Here is a 15,970-nt window from a genome sequence, read left to right as displayed (position 1 = left end):
ACATGTGATCAAAGAAGCCTAACGAGCAGGCTAGTAAAGGTTAGCTCCTGGTAGCCTGTTTATGAAAAGACAACAGGTTGACACCCAGGTCTGCTTGTGTTGATCAGAGACACCATCGGGCGAAGTGCCAGATACTGCAATGTGAATAGAGCCTGAAGAGGCCATGAAAGTTGATGAGTTTTGTGCAAAACTCCATCTGACAGTACCCCTCCCTCTAAAATGGGCCTTTGGCCATCAGGACCTGATCTTTCCAGATGGAGGCGATGGAATGCCCTAACCAGAAGTTTTCCATTGATTTCTGAGGCTGGTACCCAAGTCCACTCCTCAGGCCCATAACCTTGTTATTGAACCAAGTACTGTACACATCGTCAAATTAAACGAAAATCAATAATCTTAGATAAATGAAATTCCAATGATCCATATACTAAAACTGGAGGCAGAGGTAAGGGAAGAGGGGCTCCCAAACCCACAATTTTTTTTTAGCAAATAATTATGAAACACATTATGATTCTTGCAGGATGCCAGTAATTAAAGGCGGAAGGCAAGTTAATTAAGGACAGCAGGGATTCTGAACAGACAAATAAACCGAGATCCTAACTTAATTGAAGGCACCTTAAGCTTAATGTTTCTCATACACAACCACACCAGATCAGCCACACACAGGTCCGTATCAGACACACGTCTACAGTAAGCCACACACTTATACTTGGAATCCATGTCACAAAAATGCTGTTGAACCTTCTCCCTAGTAGACGATAATGCTGAGACCAATTGGTCCTCCCCACATACCACTGATGAGTACTCCTCCTGAAACCTACAGAACTCAGGATGATGATCATAGATACAAAAAAAGAGATGCACCAGAGGATTCATGGCAGCGATATTGATAGGAAATTTGGCGAGAGGAAGGAATGAGGACAATTGAATAAAGTACAATCAATTTTAATTATTCATCAAGAACAAACAACAGTGAAAATAACAATACAAACATTTAACAACAGAAAACTGTAAATAATCCTGAGTGTGTCCTGGATTAAAAAGGAACGCACTCCTCCTCCACAACCTATAAAAGGCTTGCTGATAAGTTGAACCAATAATTACATAAACAATATAAATATGCGATCTCTAATAAATAAGACAACAGCAAATATATATATATATATATATATATATATATATATGTTCAACAGCAGCCTGCAATGACCCTCTCTGGTAAACGCATATGTTTTCACTTTAGTAGCATTAATCTACATCAGAGTACATTGATTGAACAATGCTAAGTGGGCTAGCCACACATCACTCAGATATTGACATGAAACAATGTTATTCTCCTTAATATATTGTTGTATGTCATCTTTTTAAAATGCCCTCAAAAACCTTGCACATCACTGATATTAGACTTACTGGATGTTAGTTACCTGGATCCACCCTCTTATCTTTCTTAAATATCGGTACCTTGTCAGACATTCTCCAATCCTGAGGTGCTAACTCTGTTACAAAAGAGTCTAAGAAGATGAGATTCAGCGGTCTGTCAATTACTGAGCTCAGTTCCCTCAATAATCATGGATGAATGCCATCTGGCCTGAGGAATTTGTCAATGCTTAATTTACTCAGACGCATGCGTACTTCTTGTGTTAATTTAGTAATATCAAAATGGATTTTGATTTCTGCCTTGTTGAATGATCCCTGGTGCTGCTGGTGGTGTAGTTGCTTCAGGGCAAGGTCGTGGTAAATCTACTGTGCCTGCTACACTCCAAACTGAAACACCTTCCACATCTGAATGCAGGCCACAGGCTGGTATTTGTCATCTTTTAGGTACTGTTTTACAAACAATAAGGCTAGAACATGTTGATGTGGTTTTAGATTATATGGCTACCAGTACCTCCAATTCCTTTGCATTGTTTTCCACAATGTCTACACCTGAAAACTTGGAGTAATTTCCTAAGTTCCATGGTCATCTACTTTTTACCTAAACACATTCAAAATTAGCCAGGCAGTGTGAATCACAAGTCATAAAGCAGTCTCTTATGTTTTTTTGATGACACTGCTGGCGGGGGTCCAGTTGCCCATCCACTTGGCCCTGCCACAGAGGTGGAAGAGACTAGGTGCACTGACGCCCAACCACTTGTTGTGTTGGAAAGTGAGTCTGTGGGAGAACTGGTGGACATATTCTGCGATCACCGCACCACTGCTCAGAGGTTAAGGAAGCACAGGTGCAAACTGCTATGGTTTTCATCAATGTGCAGAAGGAGAGCAGGGCTGAGGAGTGGGTGGAAGCCGATGTGAGGCATGACGATGGGATGCTTGACCCCACCTGGAGCAAAGGCTGTGATTGTGACATGCGCAGTTCCAATGAATAGGAAGTGTTCAGGCAGATGAAACAGCAGCACAGCAAATGCACAGCATGGGGCCAAAGCCCTGTGGATGGTCCACAACCAGTAAGTTGGCTGCTACCGCCTGTAGCACAAGTGAAAAATCTCCCAGCAAAGCCAGCTGAAAAAAGCATGGAATTTCTTCTGGGAATGTGCTGATGACAAAAGAGTTGTGGTTTGCATGATGTGAAATCAGAGCCTAAAGAGAGGTAAAAATCTTCCCAAACTGAGCACCACCTGCGTGATGTGTCATCTGACTTCCATGCAAGAGGTGCAGTGCACTAGTTTCCTGAGAGAGCTCTAAATCTGGAAAGAACTCCAGCTCCTCCTGCTTCCTTTTCTGCTGCAGTGTTGGCCTCTTTAGCTGCGGTGTTGGCATCTTGCATCCACTCATGATCATCAGGGCCACCTTCCTCCTTGCAACCACATGATGGAGCACCATCAACACCATCAGCATAACCTATTATATCCACACCATCCAATGAAAGTCTGCAGCTCTCCATTCTCCATACCCTTGACAGAAAAAGGAAATATCTTCCTAGTCACCCAATAACCCTGGCTCTGTATGACAGCATTTAAAAAATGCTTGTCTTTGAAATGCTGCCATTCAGACTAGTGGAGACAGATAGTTTACAACAAATGATGTCTGTGGTTGTACCGCAGTACATTTTTCCCAGTTGCTACTATTTTTCCAGGAGGGCCATTTCTGCAGTAAACACACACACACACACATGTGGAGGAACAAATCCATTGTTTACTCTACAATGCCATAATTAGAAAGGTGCATGTAATTATGGATACTTGGACCAGTAAGCATGAGCAAGGATAGAATATCTCTCTAACTGCACACTGGATAAACATAGTGGCATAAAATTACAAACAGATGACTGGCTGGTGACGATTGTCCTACAGCCGGCCTGGTGGTGTGCGATGATGGAAGAAATCTCGTTACAGCTCTGGGTCTAAGCAGCTTGACAGACATCCCTTGCCTGGTGTATGTGTAGCGCCCCTGAATACATCAGGGTGCTACAGGGAACTGCATCCTTTCCCCAGGGTGCAGGACCTACCCCCCATGGTTCCAAGTTCCCAGAAATTGGTGTCACCTCCATCAGCACCACAACCAACACATCATATCATGATCTGTCAGACACACCAGTGCGTTAGTCTATCTGGAACAGGGCCACCCATCTAGGGGTCAGCCAGACTAGTGGAGAGATGAAGTCAGTCTAGTGAGAGCTCCCAAAGTGAGAGGGGCTCCCTGGGAGCTAGGAAGCCAGAGGTTGGGTTGCAGACAGTGGTCCGGGACAAGAGGAGTCGGTGACTGGGTTCAGGGACGTCGGTCTGGGGTGTGACAGATGCGGTCTAGGAGGTACTGCAGGCATCAAAGAGGGACCTAAAGAGCTGACCAGTACTGAGCACGATTGGGTACAGGACCCTAGGTCAGGAGCCGAATCAACGTTCAAGCTATAGGAACCCACACAGAAACAAAACAGTGCATGGAGGCAGGTTCCGAATCACTAAGTGACACCAATGGGACCAGGTACTTGGACGGACTCCCTGCAGCAGCACTCAGAGACTTTGGTTTACCTACAGTGTGGGTGTCTAATTTATAAACCTCATCCAACACCATGACTACCCGCAGTGAGTATCCTGATCCCTGCACCCTATTCTCCCAAATCCACCAACCCCCCTGAGTCTGGGGCCTTACCTACCTGTGGAGGGACTGACACCTTGCTGCTCCACACCATCTGCCCTGGTACTCCCTTCAGCAGCGGCGGTACTCCCATTACCGCAACACTCAGGGGGCATCATGAACTCTTCCCTTTTAAATAACCCCTTTCTCAAGTTTTGAGTGCTCGCCGAGCTCGGGTCCGGACCCCTCAAGCCATGACCACACCAGATCTGAGCACCCCGGTCATCACTGGGGCAACACACCTCTGCTGAATTTGGTGGTGCAGAGCTTCCTCAAAAATTACCCATATTTGTCAGAACTTGATAATATTTAACAGTATAACTTAATTTTTTCATTTTTTTCATGAAAATGTGGCTTTAGTTCCAGGTTTAATACTTTTTCAAGAGGAACATGAAAAAGAGGACCATAAACTTTGTTAAACACTTTCTTATGAGCACAGAGATACCCCATATGTAGTCAAAAAGTTTTGTTTGGACAAATGGCTTGGAAGGAAGAAGATCAACATTTGGAATTTAAATGCATATATTGCTGGAATAGATTGCAGACACCATGTCTCATTTGCTGAACCTCTGAGGTAACAAAAGAGCAAAAATCCCCAAAGGTAAACCCATTTTGAAAATTGGACTCATCAAGGAATTTATCTAGGAGTGTGTTCAGCATGTTGAACCCATAGATTCTTTACAGTGCTTTTATAATGTGGATGTGAGAACAAAAATATTTTTTTTTTGCAAAAAATTTGTAGTAGCCTTAAATTTGAGATTTTAATAATTTATAATAGGAGAAAATAGACCTCATAATTTGTTATGCAATTTGTCCCAAACCCAATGATACTGCCATTTTTGGCACATGGCCGGGCTCAGAAAGGAAAGAGCGTAATTTGATTTTTGGTGTGTACATTTGTATGGAATAGAATGTGAATGCCATGTTGCATATGATGTGCAGAGTCTCTGACATGCCAAAATAGCAAAAGCCCCCTACACATGAACTCATTTTGGAAACTAGACCAATCAAGAATTCAACTAAGGGTGTACTAAGGACTTGGGTGACTAACAAAACTTTATATCCTTCAGATGTTAAAACAAAAAATTACTTTTTCTTTCCACTAGTATATTGTTTTAGTACCAAATTTATTATTTATATTAGGCATGATAGGAAGAAATGGAAAGCATAAATCAGTATGCTACTTTTACCGAAAATGTAAATACCCCATATGTGGTTGTACACTACTGTTTGGGCACACGGTGAGGACCAAATGGGAAGGAGCGCTTCTTGGCATTTAGAATGCAGACTGTGTTCTCCACTAGCTGAGCCCCTGAGCTGCCAGAACAGCAAAATCCATAAGTGACCACATATTGGAAACTTCACTGCTTTAAACATTCAACTAGTGGAATAGTGAGCACTTTTAACCCACAGGTGCTTCACAGAATTTTGTAACATTGGGATATAACATTTTAGTAGTAAAAATGTATTTTTTATTAGCTACAAATTTTTCAGTTAGACAAAGGTTAAAAGGTGAAATTGAACACCCTAATTTGTTGCACAATATCTCCTGAACATAGTAATGCATTATATGTCAACTGATACTACTGTTTGCCCAAATGTCAGGGCTAAAAATGTAAGAGCACTATTTGGCTTGAGGAAAACAGATTTTGCAAGAATAGTTTGCAGACGACATTTGCAGACCTCTTAAGATGCCTGAACAGGAGAACAATTCCAAAAGTCACCCCATTGTCAAAATTGCACCTCTCAATGAATTCAATTATTTCTGCAGTGATGTTTTTGAAACATCCACTCCATGCTTTATTTCTGGATAATTGCAAACATTACAGACTAGTGGCCATACATTGCACCCAGCTTGTGCTTCTGGTAACACATAGCACGTAAATTGATATTATGGCTCTCGTTGCAACAATAATGCCCCACATGGGGACGCTTGCTGTGGATTAAGGCACAGTGAGGCTCAAAAAAGAGTGGATATTTGGATGAGGGAGCACAAATTTCACTAGATTTTATTTGAGAGTGAAGGACGGCACGGTGGCTCAGTGGCTAGCACTGCAGTCTTGCAGCGCTGGGGTCCTGGGTTCAAATCCCACCAAGGACACCATCTGCAAGGAGTTTGTATGTTCTCCCCGTGTTTGCGTGGGTTTCCTCCGGGTACTCCGGTTTCCTCCCACATTCCAAAGACATACAGATAGGGACTCTAGATTGTGAGCCCCAATGGGGACAGTGTTGCCAATGTATGTAAAGTGCTATGGAATTAATAGCGCTATATAAATGAATAAAATTATTATTATTAATTAAGGACCCATGTTTTTTTTCCCAATGTCTTTGTTTTTCTAGTAAAGTGGGAAACGCCTATCTTTTCAGTGACAGATGACTTACCACAGTAATGGCTGATTTTGAGTGGTATTGTTATGTTAGTACAACAACTCAGAAACGGGTAAAGATAAACACTTAAAACTGCAACTGACTCTGCCAGTTCCTTAACAGACTTGAGATTCCAACTCCTTCAGCCCCTAGTGGTTCCTGCTGGAGTTGCAATAATCCTGACAACAGACTGAACAATGGCAATTTGGGCCTATACTGCCTGATCAGCCATCCAGCACTTTACCCTCCTCCTAAGGAACCTTAGGGCAGTGCAGAGTGAAATTACCAAAAGAAAAAAAAGGTGTGCTGAATTGGAAAGTGATCCCAGAGTGAGTAGGACAAACAACAAAATACAAAACACCAGAGAAGGTGAATACTGCAAAAGAATATGCCACCTTCTTGCTGACAACAATCATAAGATAGGTAGAGAGTGGAGAACAAAAGCAGCAGAGAAATAGCCTGTGAAAGAACGTCAACCATCCCCACAGGAGAGGTATCTACCTAAATCAAATCAATATTGGGTTGATTGAGGATTGGAGCTTTAAAAACAGCTGTCTTGGTAGCTGCAAAGGCTTCAACAGCCTCAGTTGTCAAGAGGCTAAGTCAATCCCCTTCTTGGTCAAATCAGTAAGAGGTTTGACTATACTATGACAGAAAAATTCTTTTAAACTTTCAGTAATAATTAGCAAAATCTATGAACCTCTATAAAGCTTTAAGATTAGTAGGTTGTACACAATCATGGACTCCTAGTACCTTAACAGGATCTATCTGAAAACCCTGAACAGAAACTAGACGCAAAAACTGAATTTGCTGCACCTCAAATTGATACTTCTTTAGTTTGGCAAATAAATGGTTGTCATGAAGAACTTGCAGCACATCCCAAACATACTCCCAATGCTCCTCACGAGAACCAGAATAAATCAAGATATCATCCAAGTACATCAGTACAAATCTACATACTAGAGAAGAAAATATATAATTTATGAAGTTATTAAACACTACTGGAGCAGTGGTCAAACCAAATGGCATAACCAAATCTTCAAATTTACCCGTGGAGGTATTGAAGGCAGTCTTCCAGTCATCACCTTGGCAAGAGAAATGAAAAACAGGAGCACTCCTGTGTAAAACTCCTTGCAGTTGCTGGAAAGACAAGCAGTGAGTTTACACTCATCTAAGGTGGGTGTGCTGACAGGCACAACGCTGATCCACAGCAGGGATTATAGAGGTGCAGGGGAAATCTCCTATGAGACTGCGACAGTGATCCTGCTGCAGATGGGGGTGATCATTTTGTCGTCACAGGTGCCAGCCTATGCTGGAGCGGTCCCGAGTCCTGCCGTGTCCTCAATCCCCTGGCACGCCAGCGAAATCTGTGGTCAACGATGTATCTCTGTATCTCTGGGATGAGTCAGAAGTGATGGAAGGGGGTCATAGGAGTACACACTGATGCTGAGCCAGATGCTTGCTCCCTGGGGAGTGATGAGTCACTATCATCCGAATCAAAGAATCAAAGATGAGCAGTGTCTGAGCACTGTAGGAAGTGAACTTAGGTTGCTGGATTCAGGCATTCCAAGGTCTTCTCCTCTCTTAAATCCTTAACACCATGTGGAGGCACTTTTTGTCTTCCTTGCTGAAGTCAGGCATGGCTGCAGAGGACACGAGCGACACCGGAAGGTAATGTGGAGCTCGAGGTTGTACAGAACTTCCGGTCTGGCCACACACTTCCAGTGCCTGCAAAAGGTGTTTAGGATTTAAGAGGGGAGCAGACCTTGGAATGCAGATCCAGTTTAGACAACCACTTGGCCCCCACAAGTTGATAAAACAGATCAGTAATAAGAGATAGTGGGAATCGATTGCGTACAGTTATCATATTAATATCTCCAAAATCAAAACAAGGGCACAACAGTCTTTTTTTCTTAGCAAAGAAAAATTTCACGGTGACTGGTGAAGTGTAGGCCCTTATGTGACCCTTAAGGCCCCGTTACATGCAGCGACGTATCTAACGATAAATCGCCGGGGTCACGGATTCCGTGACGCACATTCAGCATCGTTAGCGACGTCGTTGCATGTTACACCAACGAACGAGCATTAACGATGGAAAATACTCACCTTATCGTCCATCATTGACACATCGTTCATTTTCAAAAAATCATTGATTATGGAGGACACAGGTTGTTCATCGTTCCTGAAGCACCACACATCGCTATGTGTGACACCTCGGGACCGATGAACTACAGCTTACCTGCGTCCACCGGCAATGCGGAAGGAAGGAGGTGGGCGCTGAGTGACGTCGATGTGACGCCAAACGTCCCTCCCCCTTCAGGAAGAGGATGTTCGCCACCCACAGTGAGGTTGTTTGGAAGGTAAATTCGTGTTACGAGGGTTACCGACTTTGTGCGACACGGGCAACAAATTGCCCGTAACACTCAAATGATGGGGGTAAGTGCGATCGCACATGCGATCGCACGATAAATCGATAGGTGTAACGGGGCCTTTAGAGAGACTATTTTAATGTAGGCTTACAAAACATCTTTTTTAGGTGTGCATAGAACTGTGGTCGTCCACACCTGTGCACTAAAAAGTCAATTAAATTGAAGTGACACCAGTGGAACGGAGACCAGAAGAAGTCCAAAGGGGCTCCATATGCCTCATTATACTGAGTGGTTGTGTCCAGAGTTTTGTGTGATTTGTCATTTTGGAGATTTACATGGAAACCCTGACATAAGCACTTAGTGGAGAGCAAAGAGAAAAGTAAACTGAGACTTATTCCTATTGTTGTGAGGTAGAATGGATATGAGCAAGAGCAATAAAAGAATATTAAAGTATAGTGCAGTATTAGTGGTAAACGGATTTATTCATTGGGTCAGTATGATCACAGTTATAGTAGATTTATTAGTTTTATTCATACAGTAAAAATGCTTTTTTATAGAAAAAAAAATTTCATTGCCATATTTTGAGAGCTGTAACTTTTATTATTTTTTTAATGAATAAAGCTGTATGAGGACTTACTTTTTGAGCAATGGGCTGGAGATTTCTTTAGCACGCCATTTTTTTAAAATTATTTATTAAAATAATTTTTTAAAAAGCTATATGAGGTCCCTGTTATTTTGATACACAGCCAAGATAAACACACAGTTGGGGGCTGTAGCCTATAGCCATATACTTTATCTGTGCTTGATATGATAGTAAGAGGGGACCCTATGCCAATTTTTATATTTATTTATTTTTACCCCATGATATAGATGTACACATCATCTCTGATTCCAAGCAGTCAGACACGCTGTATCACAGGATGGGGGCACGGTCTGACTGCAACCATTCCCAGATGCTGGGACTGCTGATGGGTGGGGGAAGCAGTGAATAGGTATGAGGGTAATGAGTGGCCTTGGGAGTAGTTTTACAGCCATGCAAGATAATTGGGATTTATAATATGCCTGCTTTATTCCTATTCTCTTTCTTTTTCCTTTGTTTTTTAATTAACTCGGTGGTTAGATCAGTTACCCGGAGTTCCCTGAGAACATGGGGCCTGAGGTTGGTGCACGGATACAAAGTATCCCGCGTTGATACGGACTTTTACAGTCCGTGTTCGCCCATCATCAATTACCACTCAAAAACAATATCTAATTTTATGGCACCACATTTTATTCATTCTTTTTGCTCACTTTGCAATCTTTATTATATTCTTTTTCAACTTGTTTAAAATTGTATCTTTTTAAAAAATGGATCACTTGTTCACTGAAATCATGTAATGTTAGAGTTGGAAGGGACTTCCAGGGTCATTGTGTCCAATCCCCTGCTCAATTCAGTATTTTCTAAACCATTTCAGACCGATGTCTGTCTAGCCTCTGTTTGCAGACATCCATTGAAGGAGAATTTACCACCTCTCATGGCAGCCTGTTCCACACATTGACAAACATCACTGTCAAAAAGATTTTTTCTAATATTTAATCTGTACTTTCTCCTTTTTAGTTTTATTCCATTGCTTCTCATATTTCCATGTCCAAATGAGAATAAAGATGACATCCCTTCAGATATTTGTAAATAGTTATTAAGCTTTCTTTTTTTCAAGCTAAACATTCCCAGATGCTTTAACCGTTGCAGTCTGCTCACCATCCTGGTAGTTTTACTCTGAACTTGCTCCAATTTGTTGATATCTTTTTTCAAATTTGGTGCCCAGATCTGGACACAGTACTTCAGATGAGGTCTGATCAAAGCAGAGTAAAGGGGGAATAATTATTTAATGTGATCTGGACTCCATGCTTCTCCTAATACACTGTGTGTAGAATTATTAGGCAAATGAGTATTTTGATCACATGATACTTTGTATACATGTTGTCCTACTCCAAGCTGTATAGGCTTGAGAGCCAACTACCAATTAAGTAAATCAGGTGCTGTGCATCTCTGTAACGAGGAGGAGTGTGGTGTAATGACATCAACACCCTATATAAGGTGTGCTTAATTATTAGGCAACTTCCTTTCCTTTGGCAAAATGGGACAGAAGAGAGATTTGACGGGCTCTGAAAAGTCCAAAATTGTGAGATGTCTTGCAGAGGGATGCAGCAGTCTTGAAATTGCCAAACATTTGAAGTGTGATCACTGAACAATCAAGCGTTTCATGGCAAATAGCCAACAGGGTCGCAAGAAGCATGTTGGTCAAAAAAGGCGCAAAATAACTGCCCATGAATTGAGGAAAATCAAGCGTGAAGCTGCCAAGATGCCATTTGCCACATGTTTGGCCATATTTCAGAGCTGCAACATTACTGGAGTATCAAAAAGCACAAGGTGTGCCATACTCAGGGACATGGCCAAAGTAGGGAAGGCTGAAAAATGACCACCTTTGAACAAAAAACATAAGATAAAACGTCAAGACCGGGCCATGAAATATCTTAAGACTGATTTTTCAAAGGTTTTATGGACTGATGAAATGAGAGTGACTCTTGATGGGCCAGATGGATGGGCCAGAGGCTGGATCAGTAAAGGGCAGAGAGCTCCACTCCGACTCAGACGCCAGCAAGGTGGAGGTGGGGTACTGGTATGGGCTGGTATCATCAAAGATGAACTTGTGGGACCTTTTCGGGTTGAGGATGGAGTTAAGCTCAACTCCCAGACCTACTGTCAGTTTCTGGAAGACAATTTCTTCAAGCAGTGGTACAGGAAGATGTCGGTATCGTTCAAGAAAAGCATGATTTTTATATAGGACAATGCTCCATCACATGCATCCAACTAGTCCACAGCGTGGCTGACCAGTAAAGGTCTAAAAGATGAAAAGATAATGACATGGCCCCCTTTTCACCTGATCTGAACCCCATAGAGAACCTGCGGTCTCTCATAAAATGTGAGATCTACAGGGAGAAAAAACAGTACACCTCTCGGAACAGTGTCTGGGAGGCTGTGGTGGCTGTTGCAAGCAATGTTGATCGTAAACATATCAAGCAACTGACAGAATCTATGGATGGTAGGCTGTTGAGTATCATCATAAAGAAAGGTTGGCTATATTGGTCACTAATTTTTTGGGCTTTTGTTTTTGCATGTCAGAAATGTTTATTTCTAAATTTTGTGTAGTTATATTGGTTTACCTGGTGAAAATAAACAAGTGAAATGGAAATATATTTGGTTATTATTAAGTTGCCTAATAATTCTGCACAGTAATAGTTAAATGCACAAACAGATATCCTCCTAAGATAGCCAAATCTAAAAAATCCCACTCCAACTTCAAAAAATATTAAGCTTTGATATTTATGAGTCTTTTGGGTTGATTGAGAACATAGTTGTTGATCAATAATAAAAGATCCTCTGAAATACAACTTGCCTAATAATTCTGCCCATGGTGTACTTCCCAAAATTGTATTTGCTTTTATTTGCTTCTTCATCACACTGTTGACTTATGTGCAGTCTGTATAACCTAAGCTTTTCTGCCATTTATCATTGTGGGTTAATATTGCACTGAATTTATTCTCAAAACCATAACTCAAACTCATAAATATATATATATATATATATATATATATATATATATATATATATATATATATGCTACTTGCTTTGGCTTCATAACAAATCACGACCAAAATTGCAGTGTAGCCCCATTCCGAGGGCTAACATTTCTATATCCTATTTTCGGATACTCATAGGTTTAATTCTGTCAATTCTGTGGATTATAGAGGAACAAGTGTTTTGCAGAAATGATTGTGACCCATATACCTATATACATCTTTTATTCCTTTATATCTCATCTGGTAGATTTTATCTGTGATTTCATGTTTTGTTTTGGTGTGATCTTTAATAAAGATTTTTTCTAATTGCACATATACTCTATTCCTCTTGTTTTTGACGGAAATGCATTACGTAACTCAAAGAATCAGCACTCATCCCCTCCAGTAATGTCTGTACAATCTCTTTTGCACCCTCTCCTGCCAAGGAGCTGTGGTATGATCAGAACATGTCCCCGTATGGTCAGACACATCGACTACACAACACATAGCAGGGACACATATTTAAGATATATAAAATTAAACACATACAATTGAGGAATTTATTTTTACTCCAAAATCTATTGATTAAAATAAACTTTAAAATGATATTGGTTAGTGGGAAAACTACTTTAAATTAGCTCTCATCTCAGTGCAAACATTTATGACAAAAGCTGTAAATTTAAAATATAAAAATAGATAAAATAAATGAATATCCATTCATTACGATGAATTTTATGCTCAGGAACATTTACTTAAGTAGCTAAAATCTCCCTAGTTTAAGACTTAGGAAGATGGAATATGCGTATCAAAAATATAGCGTTTTCCAAGCAACCAAAGTCTACTCATCTACAGCCATTTAACAAAGCTCAATGTGTTGTGCTGATTGCTTTAAGTCAGATGCATATTGAAGGTGTACTATTTTAAAATCTTTTAAGTGACATGGTTATTACTAGTGATAAACATGCAGAGATAAGCAGACTTGAACTTTAGCCCCTTCACCCCTGAGCAATTTTATGTTTTTCCGTTAGTTTTTTTTTTGCTCCCTTTCTTCCGAGATCCATATTTTTTTATTTTTCTGCAAATCTTGCCATGTTAGGTCATATTTTTTGTGCTATGAGTTGTACTTTTAAATGAAACCATGAGTTTTACCATATGGTGTAGTGGAAATGGCAAAAAAATTCCAATTGTAGAAAAAGTGCAAAAAAAAGTGTGATCGCATAATATTTTTTGAGATATTTTATTCAACATGTTCACTGTATGGTAAAACTGATATATCAGTGTGATGCCTCAGGTCAGTATGAGTCTGTAGACACCAAACATGTATAAGTTTACTTTTATTTAAGGAACTAAAAGAAATTCACAAGTTTGTCCTAAAAAAAGTGGCACACTTTTTGTGCCATTTTCCAAAACCTGTACCATTCTGGTTTTTCAGGGTCTGGGACTAGTTGATGGCTTATTTTTTGCATCTCAAGCTGACATTTTTAAAGGTACCATTTTTGTGCAGATGCTACATTTTAATCACCTGTTATTGCATTTTGCGCAAAATTTGTAGCGGCAAAAAAAAAATATTTCGCTGTTTCAAATTTTTTTGCAGCTACACAGTTTTCCAATCAGCTTAATTGATTTTATACTTTGATAGATAGGGCATTTTTTAACTCAGCGATACCAAATATGTGTATATTTTTTAGTTTTTTAACCCTTTAATTTTCAAAGAGACGAATAGGGGGGATTTGAACTGTTAGGTTTTTATTTTTTTTTTATTTAAAAAAAAATTACTAGTCTCCATAGGGGACTATAAGGATCAGCAGTCTGATCACTCATTAATTTCTGTTGATCACAGCTACACAGCTGAGATCTGTAGAAATGCTGCTTTACTCTCACACACAACGCTCTGCCGGCAGTGAGAGGAAGTGACTCATGATAGCTACAGGAGACATCCCATGACCTTGTGCTACCATGGCAACCATCGACGTCTGATGGCGGCTGGTGAGTACGCGATTACCATGCCATGCACACATGACATCTGTTCAAATCAGCTAACATGTGTGGGGATTACCCTAACATTTTCCATGACATACCCAGTATGTCATGTGTCGTGAAGAGGTTAAGGTTAGGTGTTCATAGTGATTCTAGTGAACTTAAACTTTAATAAAAAATTGGAAAATGAGTGTGCCTGGGTAAAGAGCGTGTCTGAGCACCCCATAGCTTGATTGAGTACCAAGCAGTGGTGAGCATGCTTGCACATCACTAGTTGGCACAGTAATCTTGCAGCACCGGGGTCGTGGGTTTACCTTCCACAAAGGAAAACATTTGCAAAGCGTTTTTATGTACTACCATTATTTGTGTGAGTTTCCTTTGGTACCCCAGTTTTTCTTGAATTCCAAAAGACATATTAATAGGGAATTTAGATTGTGAGTAGACATGAGCGATGTTCGAGGTTCGCCAATTTCATGTTCGAGTGATTTTGGGGGGTGTTCGAGACGTTCGACGAACTCGAGCTTTTTGTTAAAAGCTTGTCAGTTCGAGTTACGTTCGAGAACGGTTCGATCAACAAAAAGCCTAGCTAGTTACTAGCTGGCTTTTCACTGTAATAATGTGAGTATCTGTGACTCACGCTATTATTAAAATTCAGTGTATAGTGTGGGGGGGACGGGGTTTAGATCAGTGCTGCTGCTGAGTGCTGAGAGAATGCCGATCGCCATTTTTTTTTTTTCCTAACCGCGCGTACAGTGGGGCGGGCAAGGCTGTCAGAAAATCACAGAGACACACACTGCAAAGTGGATTTTTTCCAGACAAGCAAGGGCATGTGTCATAGGCTGTGCATGTCACATGTCTTTGCTCTATAAGATCCGGCCATTTTCCCCGTCGCCGCCATTAGCTCTGTGCCGCGGGTGGGTGACAGTCACTGCTCCCGCTCCCGCTGCTGCTTCTGTGTGCGCTACAGCCATACAGTGCAATCTACACAGTGCTTTAGGGATTGGGAACTACTGGTTATTTCAGCCCTTTTCAGGGATGATTTACAGGCATTCATAGCCATAGCTGCTAGGCAAGTCCGTGCCAACGCTGTGAAGGGCTTTAGATAACAGCGTATGGCTACCTCAGCTCAGGCAATTCCTTGCTGCATTTTTTCATTAGCAGGGATAGAAAGTGAGGCTTCCTTTGCTGTCCTGCTACCTACAGCACCCGTGCATTCTACCCATCTGCCCATTTTTGCCACACTATTTTGTTGCATTCTACACTCCTCTCCATTTCTGCTACGCAATTTTAATTTACAAAAGTGCTGCCACTGTTAGGGGCATACTACAATTGTCTGGGATACTACCTTAGTGTTCCTTTGCTGCCAAGCAAGGTACACCACATGTGCATTCTACACTCCTCTCCATTTCTGCTATGCAATTTAAATTTACAAAAGTGCTGCCACTGTTAGGGGCATACTACAATTGTCTGGGATACTACCTTAGTGTTCCTTTGCTGCCAAGCAAAGTACACCACATGTGCATTCTACACTCCACTCAATTTCTGCTACGCAATTATTAACTGCAGGTAGTCCAGCCAATCTGTGACGAAGG

Source organism: Anomaloglossus baeobatrachus, chromosome 1 (genome assembly GCF_048569485.1).
Source record: "Anomaloglossus baeobatrachus isolate aAnoBae1 chromosome 1, aAnoBae1.hap1, whole genome shotgun sequence".
In the NCBI taxonomy this organism is placed as follows: Eukaryota; Metazoa; Chordata; class Amphibia; order Anura; family Aromobatidae; genus Anomaloglossus; species Anomaloglossus baeobatrachus.
Note: the sequence above shows the minus strand (reverse complement) of the source record.